Source organism: Sinocyclocheilus grahami, unplaced genomic scaffold (genome assembly GCF_001515645.1).
Source record: "Sinocyclocheilus grahami isolate Dianchi unplaced genomic scaffold, SAMN03320097.WGS_v1.1 scaffold757.1, whole genome shotgun sequence".
Classification (NCBI taxonomy): Eukaryota; Metazoa; Chordata; class Actinopteri; order Cypriniformes; family Cyprinidae; genus Sinocyclocheilus; species Sinocyclocheilus grahami.
In genome coordinates, this window is record NW_015505936.1 from 245972 (window position 1) to 257846 (window position 11875).

The window sequence follows — 11875 nt, forward strand, 5'->3', positions numbered from 1 at the left end:
ACACTATTTTCCTAATTAATGCTGTTCAGTTGCTTTGACACAATCTGTATTGTTAAAAGCGCTATATAAATAAAGGTGACTTGACATCATATCAAATGCAAGTAAACTTTTGACACAAGTAATAAAATATATTATTATTATTATATTAAATAACACTAATTTAAATGTTTCAAAAGTTTACTTGCATTTGATAAGAAGCTGCGTGGGCGAAAATGACATGTAAACAATTTTAAGGCTATTTTGGCCATGCTCATGGCTGGTCTGGTTACTGGTATAGGGCTATAGCCAAGCTGTTAAAATTAGACCACAGATTGCTTCGATTTCGCCAGGTGGGCTAAAAGCAGACTACACGTAGCCCGTCTAATTTAGAGCTAAATCGAATTGCTCCCACAGTTGATTTTTTCACACCAAGCTGCTTACCTATTGCAGATTCAGTCTTCCCAGCCTGGTGGAGGTCTACAATTTTGGTCTTGGCCATGGTGGAGTTTGGAGTGTGACTGTTTGAGGTTGTGGACAGGTGTCTTTTATACTGATAACAAGTTCAAACAGATACCATTAATACAGGTAACGTGTGGAGGACAGAGGAGCCTCTTAAAGAAGCAGTTACAGGTCTGTGAGAGCCAGAAATCTTGCTTGTTTGTAGGTGACCAAATACTTATTTTACCGAGGAATTTACCAATTAATTCTTTAAAAATCCTACAATGTGATTTTCTGGATTTTTTTTTTCTCATTTTGTCTCTCATAGTTGAGGTATACCCATGATGAAAATTACAGGCCTCTCTCATCTTTTTAAGTGGGAGAACTTGCACAATTGGTGGCTGACTAAATACTTTTTTGCCCCACTGTATATCTTTGTAGATATTATTGACACTGCGAACATGATGGGATATCAACCATCTCATGCGCTGCCTGGCCAAAAATTACAGTGAATCAGGTTTGACTGAAGGTGGGCTACAGATAGCCGCTCTAACTACAGAGCTAAATCGTGGCTACACAACGGCTACGTATTGAACATGTCAAAGAAATGAAACCAAACACTTTGTAAACGCTGTTACTTTGCTTACATGATGGAATATCATACATCTCAAGTTATTTTGCCAAAAAACAACATGAAACCAAATTCAGGGTTATTTGGGCTAGAAGTGGGTTACACATAGCCGGACTATATCGGGTCTATACTTAACAGAGACGTTGAAATGACGGCTATTGCTTGCTTGGTGAGCTCATTTTCACAAATTGAACATAGAAATAAAAACAGTATAAATAACACAAAATAAACAACAGTTCTTTCTTAGTCGTATTAACCCTCTAAGCGCCAAAGTCACAAAATTGCGACAAGAAGTCATACTTAATAAAATAGACTGTAGTTCCTGATATGGTGTAATATCTCATTTGTATTCCCTACCACTAGATGGCAAGCACTTCGATTCTAGACCAAAATTATGTCACGTTCCTATTCAAAGTGTTTGAGGAAATAGCAGAGCAAGTGAGCTATCGTGTCATTGATGCGGAAGCAATTCAGCTCATAGCGTGCGCATAATGTGCAAATTAGATGAGTATATTTACAACCGGCATAAACTTTCGGTCATGTTAATTTTTACAGTAGATCTCTATCTTTAAGCCCTTTCAAGCCACAAGCTTTTGAAATCTTGATGTCAAAATCCAGCATTTTTCCAAAAATCCCTGGCGCCTAAAGGGTTAAGTGCGAACAATAAGTGCTCTCTCTTTATTCAAAGTGCAAATAGAGAAAAACATTTTCAAGCATGATGCGAAGCTATAGACAACTACAAAACCTATTATAGCCTACATACTAATAACAGCCTAGATATGTTATATAGCCTAATTTGCGCGCGACGGGGAGTCGCTCTAATAACGTTGGGTATTTAAATCGCTTTTGAATGCGCATGCACGTTTTACTTTCGGTTTCGATTTAACAATCGCTCGAACTCTCTGCGGTGCTGAGCGTGCATTCTACACTACAAGACACTAATTTTGTCAGACGCTCTGCAACAAATCCTCCTTTGATGTTTCTTATGGGCCAATGAGGGTCTTTTTTGTTCGCGCTGAAGAAAATTAAAAATAATAAAAAATAGTCCGGGCAATCCGAGGCCCCTACACACGCTGGGGCCCCTAGGCTGCAGCCTAGGCAAGCCTGTGCGTTAATCCGTGCCCGGAAATGGCCTCACAGCTTCTTGTAAAATTGGATGGAATAAAGTTATTATCTTCACCACAGAAAAAGTCAGAATCTGATGTTAGACAAAGGATCACTGCAAAATGCAATCAATTTCAATTTAAAGTTTATTCCCCAAAATCAGTTTTTCAGAAATATCTTCAAAATATCTTCTTTTGGGGATAAGGAATTCATACCTGTCACTCTACTGTTTAAGTTCCAGATATTTAGATGGACACATAATCTAAGGATGTTGTTTTTCATGCTAAACATGTTTAAGATTGTGTATTTAGTTGTTGTTTTTTCATTAGGCTACATCCTATAATTATCACGTGTTTTCATTTATCTTCATTTTCATATTTACATGCGGCAACGTTGTGTGATTTTCAATGAAATATTTGACTAATAAATTTGCTCGGTTTTCTCCTCAAATCCTCACTCACAAAGACTATTGATGCTGATCAAAAACCATTTGAGTATATAATTGTAAGTTTTTTTTCATTTATTAGTGCAGATCGGCTTTTTTTTAAGGAAAACATAAGCGCACGCACAAAGTATTTTTCCCCGTATTATTTCCCTCCTCTCAACGCTTCACACTCCAGTCCAGCGGGTGGCGCTAAAACACATACGGTTGTTTGTCAAACACTATTAAACCTCAGAGGAAGAAAATTAGTTTCACCGCGCTCTCTGTTGTTTTGTCGTGATGCTGATTTCCCCGTATTATTTCCCTCCTCTCAACGCTTCACACTCCAGTCCAGCGGGTGGCGCTAAAACACATACGGTTGTTTGTCAAACACTATTAAACCTCAGAGGAAGAAGATTAGTTTCACCGCGCTCTCTGTTGTTTTGTCGTGATGCTGATTTAATATAGACTGTTAGAAATGTTTCTGTAAATAGAAAAAGTACCGTTTTTGAATCAGGTCAGTAAATACCTGTAATATTCTCATCTTCACAGTCGTGACTAAGTTTTGAAGCAAGCAGGAATATCTGGAGGAGTATCATCTGAACTGAGAAGTTTATTCTTCATTTATCTTTAATGACTTGTTGTGTTACATTACACTTACAAAGCTTTAGAGGGTGTCCACAGATCCTTAATGTAAAAATAAGACCTTAACTATGAAGCAAGATTGATCTCAATAATTCATGCAAAAGACATGATTCATATCCCAATTCACATTCATGAAACCTGAGTATGTACACGAAAAAAAATATAGATATATTCACAAAAAACAATTCACGTACACAAAATAAGAATATATATTCATAAAATACGTTTCACAAATGCAAAACACAGTTCACAGATGTACAACTGTGTACAAAAATGCAGAATGTTTAGCAGCTGCTGTTTAGTCCAGAATGTGTTATGATTAATTATTTATTGTTTATGAATCATTATTCACATGGATACCATAACATATTTAGATATTCTATTAATAAACTCAGTGTAAAGCATAAAATAAGGTTTTGACTGATGGGACATGTAAATGAATAGAAGATTATTAAAATATCGTTTTTTGGGTATTTTTCAAGGTATGCCCTCCGTAAGAAAATTTTGTTCATTTTAAATTTAAATGCATAAATCTGGTGCATTTTGAGAGCAGAATCAGGTGACTAGATCAATGAAGAAATATGTGATCTTGTAAACAATTTTGTGCTCTACTAGTAATTTATTTATTGGTTGCATAGATGTGAATGTGATGGTAGGGCACAATTTTCATTATATAAATTCTTAAGCTACAAATGCTATTCTGGGAGTGATTTTCTCCTGGTATTTTGTTTGATTATCATTAACGCCGACACTTAACTCAAGAGATGAGACGAGACATGAGACTGGGATCACGAGAACCAGACGAGGCAAGATTTTTACTAGGGATGCACCGATATGAAAATTTTGGCCGATACCGATAACAGAAAAAATGAGCCGATATGGGCCGATACCGATATGGTGGCCGATATATCGTGCATCCCTAATTTTTACACATTTTTAAAAAATTCTCAGTGACATAATTAGGTTTGCTGCGGTGCTGACAGTGATACCGTTGTTAAGCCACAACACCGGTTACGTCACTTTCCCACCGCGTCACCGACCTCCACCATCGTTTTGATTTTTTATTGTAATAAAAATAATTTAGTTCAGTAAAAGAACAGACACTACCATTAAAAACTGAATGCGGCTGCTCAAGGCAGCATGACGAACAGTCGCATCACAGATCAGATTTCGTTTCTCCAGTGAGGAGAGTGAGTCGAGCTGACTGACAAGAAGAGTGAGGTGAGACAGACCAGACGATCGCGGATGATTTAGTTTCGAAACTAGATGCAAAAGCGCCTGTTTGGCAATATTTTGGATTTTGAAAAACCTGTTGACTTTTGCCATCTATCTAAGGTGATTTTGGAAGTTTTTTTTAAACATTCGTTTCTTATTTAATTGGTTCCACATTGTTTGCGGATTTTTACTTTATTTAAACTGTCATTTATATATTTTATTTGACATTTGTTTTGCTAATAAACATTCTACGTTTCTTATTTATTTGGTTATATATTATACATGTTTACTTATTTCCAATTTAATTTCTCTGAACTCCTTTTTAATGGTTAAATTAAATTGTATTAATCAAAAATCATGTATAATTGTTTTCAGACATCCCACCCAGCAAAAACTCATTGCAGTGAGGTTGGTCCACACCCCCACCCCACGCCCCCAAATTCCCCCACAAATTTAATTGAATATTTTTGAGTGCATATTTGAATTATTTACATACTTTATTTTATGTTTTTATGACTGTGAAAATTGCTAATGTTTGCTTATTTAATTTAATTCTGTAACCTACTTGTTCTACAGATCTGTGTACTAGTGTAAAATGCTACTGTTTTTGATAGCGTTGATAACGTTTCTAATAGGTAATATCATGACTATTGAATAAATATGAGCGCTGCAAGTTTCAAGTCAAAACGCGGCGCGAATGTCTTTATTTGAATGTATCTGACGGGAACCGACGGTCCTCAGAAACGTGCCGTTGGCATTTTAATTTCATTTGACCTATAATTCCTGATAAAGCAGCGTTTATGAGCACGGAGCTGCTTTGTGTACAGCCGTTACCGGTGATACCGCAATATTTCAGCGCTCCTAAAACGCCACCTCGTGGCAGAGAAGAAATTTGCATTTCCAATAAGCCTTTCTTTGTGATTATGGTCAGATCAATTCAAATATCAACTCATGTTTTTACGCAGCAAACACATAAGAGTTGTAAATGAGAAAGAAGTTAATGTGCCTTCTAAAAATCTAAACAATTAAGACATTAAAATTTAAGTTGACAATTTATATGCTTGATTTATCCCTTTTCATAAAAATGGTCTAAAGGCTGAAATGCAGTTGTATAAGATTTTTGTTTTTGTGAAAACCTGTATCTGAACTGTAAATCATGTAATTTTATTGCTCAGTACTGTATGTTACCACAGACATTGTCCAACCCCACTCATACTGTTAATTTTACTTGTGCAGCTCTTAAAATGGGTCATAAATTGCCTTAAATTTATTTTTTTGAAATTCTGCAGATACCCTGTAAATAGTGAAATAAAATTCCTTCCTTCATATTTGTTGATATTTGTGTATTGGAAATATTTTTGATTGACATTTAAACTATATATTTCTATAGGTCTTTTTTTATTTGGGCTAGTTAAATTAATTTTCGGGCTACCAAAATTTGAAGAGTTCCCGAAGGGCTACCAGGGATTTTAAAAGTTTGCGAGCCCTGGTATGTATGATGCGAGTAAGAGATTCATTCATCAAACAGTGTATAGACCGCTTTACTGATTATAAGGGGAGTTGTTTAAGAGTGCTTTAACTTGCGCTGGACCAAAGGAAGTCATAATGTTATTTGACAATGTAAATGTTCTTTGCACGCTTTCTCTGTATAATGTATTCGCTGTTTGAATAACTGTGGAAGGTACAGGTAATAAAAAATTATTAATTACCTCATCCGTGAACATCCGTCATCAAGCATCCCAACTCCGTGTTCGGAAAAGAAATTAAGTTTACTACGGAACCCCAAAAGGGAATAAATGGCCTATGAGATGGGAGGATAAAAATATACTGTAATTATACTGTATATAAACTGTGGCCATCAGGGAGCCGCTACTAAAATGCAGGGCATTGAAACCGCTTTCGAATGCACGCTCTCATTTTACTTTCACTTTCGAGATTCGCGATCACATAGACTCTATACTACGGAGCGGCAGTACCTACCACACATTTGACAAGATTGTCAGTGGTGCTCGTATCTGCAAATCATTCGCCATTGTCCTATCAGTCATCTCTCCTTACTCTGTGTATGTGGTAAGTGAACTTTAATGTACTGTAATGTAACAGTCTACCGCTAGCAAGCGGCTAACCATGTCCCTTCAGTGCCTCCGTAGAACGCGTTATTTGTTTTCCGTGCCTTTCTGCATACCGATTCGCGCTTCGGGCACATCCCTAACCCCACCCTCCGATTTCATCGTCCATCACAATGTTTCACTGTAGAAATCGTCCGATGCCAATTTGGTAGACATCGCCCAACCCTAATTAGAAGCCAAATTTTAAGTGAAGTCGCTATAGGACTGTGGTTATTTTCAACCATGTGAATGTCTCAGTAGAGCATTTTTTGCTTGTTTGGTACATTTCACTGTAAATCAGTAACAGTTTTGCAGCAGGCTTTGCAAACAGACTTTTACTGTAAGATATAAACCTGACAGCATTGTCACAACATGGAAGTAACCTTGTTTATTATAATGCCTGATTTGTGATCAGTGATTTCTGAGGTGTAATTATTCAAGTTAAGTCATATTGTTTCAAAATAGTTTTTTTTGTGTGTGTTTGTGTCAGTAAATCAAGCCAGTGACCAATCTTAACATTTTTTTCTCCTAATATCAAGAATATAATCTGTTATTTAAATTGTAATTAAATTATATACAGAAATGTTTGCTGGAGCTGTCAGTCACACAGCACCAGTTTATCTGGACAATTAAAACTCTCATTATAATCAATGGTTCTCTTACACAACACAATGAACCTTTTAAAGTATTTATATCATGTGGTAACACTTTACTTGAAGGGGTGTGCATAAGACTGACATGACACCTTCATAATCATGACATGACACATGTCATGAATATGAAGGAGGTTTTATGCATGTTTATGACAACTGTCATTAAGTGTCATTCGCTCAGTTGTGTCATTTTTAATGCAAATATAACATCATTTTACCTAACCCTACCCCTACCCTTACCCCTAACCATAGCCCATAACAAAGACATCTCAAACAGTGTCATCTTTGCATTAAAAATTACATAACTGAGCGAACTAAAGAAACTAAAATCAGGAAAAAAATTACATTTATTTATGTGTAAAAACGTAAATGTGCACCTCAAGTAACAATATGAAATAATAATTAAAAAAAATGCAGTTCAAGATTCCTTTAAAATATATTTCATTTGAAGTGCAGATACCTGCAGATTACCTGAAGACAGCTGTGAAATAATGTAGATTAGACAAGTGCTTTTCACAATACATCAAAGGGTCCATTACTTGAAAATATATTTTGTTTCTTAGGTTTTTTTTTTTTTTTTTTTTTTTTTTCCACATACAGACAACAGCATTGTGAAGGGGATCCCCATTTGTAAAAACAATAGGCTAACATGTGCATGAGTATTGCGTGTTTTCATGGATCTGTGTGAAAAGGGACAGTTTTGACACTGTTTTCATCTGTACACAAATATTTTATCCTTTTATTTTCCAAATGTTGCAATTGATTTTGATCTTTTTAATGATTTCATTTTAGGCCTGATGAAAGTGAAAGAAGAAACACATGATCTGAATGAAGTGGAGGAGAAACATCAGGATCAGAAAGATCATGATGTCAATGGAAAAAAATCTGCGAGTTGCAGCATTCAAATAACAGACGTTTTTTTTATTTTTTATTTTTTTCCACATACAGACAACAGCATTGTGAAGGGGATCCCCATTTGTAAAAACAATAGGCTAACATCATGTGCATGAGTATTGCGTGTTTTCATGGATCTGTGTGAAAAGGGACAGTTTTGACACTGTTTTCATCTGTACACAAATATTTTATCCTTTTATTTTCCAAATGTTGCAATTGATTTTGATCTTTTTAATGATTTCATTTTAGGCCTGATGAAAGTGAAAGAAGAAACACATGATCTGAATGAAGTGGAGGAGAAACATCAGGATCAGAAAGATCATGATGTCAATGGAAAAAAATCTGCGAGTTGCAGCATTCAAATAACAGACGTCAAAAAGCCTTTCAGCTGCTCTCAGTGTGGAAACACATTCAAACAGAAAGGAAGCCTTATGAAGCACGTGAGAATTCATAGTGGGGAAAAGCCTTTCACCTGCTCTCAGTGCGGAAACACTTTCACGTGTAACGAAAACCTTAAGAATCACATGTTAATTCATGCTGGAATAAAGCCTTTCACCTGCTCTCAGTGTGGAAAGCGTTTTACAAAAAAAAGGCAACTTAAGGACCATTTGGTAACTCACACTTCAGAAAAGCCTTTCACCTGCTCTCAGTGTGGAAACACTTTCACACGGAAAACAAACCTTAAGAAGCACATGTTAATTCATACTGGGATAAAGTCTTACAGATGCTCTCAGTGTGGAAATAGTTTTACACAGAAAGGACACCTTAATGATCATTTGGTAACTCACTCTTCAGAAAAGCCTTTCAGCTGCTCTCAGTGTGGAAAGTCTTTCACACGTAAAGGATACCTTAAGACTCACATGTTAATTCATTCTGGAATAAAGCCTTTTTCCTGCTCTCAGTGTGGAAAGCGTTTCATATGTAAAGGAATCCTGAGGAATCACATGTTAATTCATACTGGGATAAAGTCTTTCATCTGCTCTCAGTGTGGAAAGAGTTTTACTCAGAAAGGACACCTTCAGAATCATTTGGTAACTCACTCTACAGAAAAGCCCTTCGTCTGCTCTCAGTGTGGAAAGTCTTTCACACGTAAAGGATACCTTGAGACTCACATGTTAATTCATGCTGGTTAAAAGTAGGGCTGCATGATATTGGATATCAATATCATGCAGCCCTACTTGCAGAGATATCAATGAATGGGGTTTTTTGGTGAGTAAATCAGTATAGAAAATAAACAAATTACAAGCATAGATAAATATAATAGAACAAAGATACAAATGAAATAAACAGTGCTTTAAATTTTTTTCAGGAAGTCTTAACCGTATTCCGGTACAGAAATTGAATAATCAATTAACACTGCATAGTCTTCATTGTACAAATTAAATCTAAAATCTAAAACTTAAATCTTGGCTGCTCTCAGTATGGATGGATTTAATCATTGCATGAGTGTTCACACTAAAGAGATGCCTTACCATAAAACTCATACAAATTAAAAGCCTCACATTTGTCCAAAATGTATGCCTTACCATAAAACTCGTATAAATTAAAAGCCTGACATTTGTCCAAAATTTATATCACAATATATTTCTTAATTTCGGTCGATACGATATAATTCCATTATCGATATGAGCACAATTTTAAAAAGCCTCATAAAAACGGCCAAGAACAACCACAACAGATGTCCTACCTACAAACTTGTGAAAATTTTATTTGCCAAGTCTATGAAACCTCTTCCTTTAAAAATATTTAATTTTTTAGGGAAAAAAACAACACAAATAAATTAATGTTCACCTTTTATTTGTATTTAGCATTCATACACACAAGAAATTTGAAATCACTGTCAAACAAACACCTTATTAATTGTTAATATTAGGGATGCACCGATACCACTTTTTCCAGTACTTGCCCGATACCGATACTTTTATTTTTGGTACTTGCTGATACCGCGTACCGATATTTTTATTGCATTTGTAAATTTTTTTAATATTGGGTACAGAAACCAAAAGGGTATGTATAATGTTAGTTGGTTAACTTCATTTATCAAATAGATAGTCAAACCAACATTTATTCATTATCACAGTTTGTTCACTATAGTTTAGAAAATGGTAATAAAATATGACAAGAACTCAAGAGTTACACTGTGTGAGAACAAATTCAACTTGATAATATTAGATAATTTTGATAGAAAGGTATGTAATAGATTACAATCAACCAAAATAATTCAGACAGTTGTTAGTATGATAGTATTTACACAACTATGAATACTTTGTCGGGCAACCCTTAGCCTTAATGACAGCCTGTAGTCTCCTGGGCATGCTGTCACCCAGCTTCATGAAAACCTCAACTTCATTTTTTTTCCCCAGACTCGGTCTGAATAATTTTTGCACCCAAATTTGTATCAGTTTTACTGGAAGTCCACTGTATGAAGAATTTTTGGTTATGATTTGTCACAGTTTACTTTATTTTGCTATCCTCACTTACATAAATGAACTAGTAAAAAAATATCAAAAATTATATCTGGTCTCTGAATCATTTTTGGTTTCACTGTATATCCTTCGGTTATTTTCACACTTAATTATGCCCATTAAAATGTATTTTACAAGGTTTTGTTACTTTCACTGTTCCTATTTTTATTTTTTGCTCTGTGGTACATCATCTTTAATTTAATAGCATTAGAGCTGCTCCATTGCAGCGGCTTAGTACTGTAATCACGTGCTTTGCTGTAATAATGCAGGGAACCACTCGCTATAAATCTCCTAACTGTGATATTTTCAGAAATAGAAGTCGCGTTTTTTCATCTGAAACGTGCTGCAGTTTATTTTCCAGAGCCACTCATATAATGCAGAAACACTCAAGCAAGCAAAACACGCGCAACACATGCACGTATTTGTACTGATGCAGAATGAGAGGACAGTAGTACATCCTAGCACATTTCACACAGGTTGTTAGTTTCAATTTCGTCAGAAAGTCGTGTATGCCTAAGGTTGAAAATAAATTGTTTCTATTATTTTTACGATTTAGTTTTAATCCAAATGATGCGTGTGCTAAGTGAGTGAACATCAAAGATCACACAACAGAAGTGTGCGCGCTCTCTCTCGCTCTTTCTCTCTCCCTAACTCGTGCATTGTTTTACTTGCTTGTTTTTGACATATCCGACCGAACTACAAACTTTCCAGTGATGTCTTATCACATGCTGTGTGGTATCGGCGTTTGGTATCGGGGCATTACGAGTACAGGAGCTCGGTATCGGTGCATCCCTAGTTAATATTTTGGACTTCAAACTATAGGCTAACATACCAGTCAAAAGTTTTTGAACAAAAAGTTTTTTAATGTTTTTTAAAGAATTATCTTCTGCTCACCAAGCCTGCATTTATTTGATCCAAAATACAGCAAAAACAGTAACATTTTGAAATATGTTTACTATTTAAAATAACTGTTTTCTATTTGGAAATATTTTAAAATGTAATTTATTCCTGTGATTTCAAAGCTCAATTTTTAGCATCATTACTCTAGTCTTCAGTGTCACATGATCCTTCAGAAATCATTCTAATATTCTGATTTGCTGCTCAAAAAACATTTATAATTATGTTGAAAACAGGGTAGAATTTTTTCAGGTAACTTTGATGAATAGAAAGTTCAGAAGAACGGCATTTATCTGAAATAGAAATCGTTTGTAACATTATAAATAAATGTATCAAAACTGATGATAAAGACAAAGCATCCTTGCTAAATAAAATAATTAATTTCTACAATCCCCCCCCCCCCCCCCCCCCATAAAAAAACATTA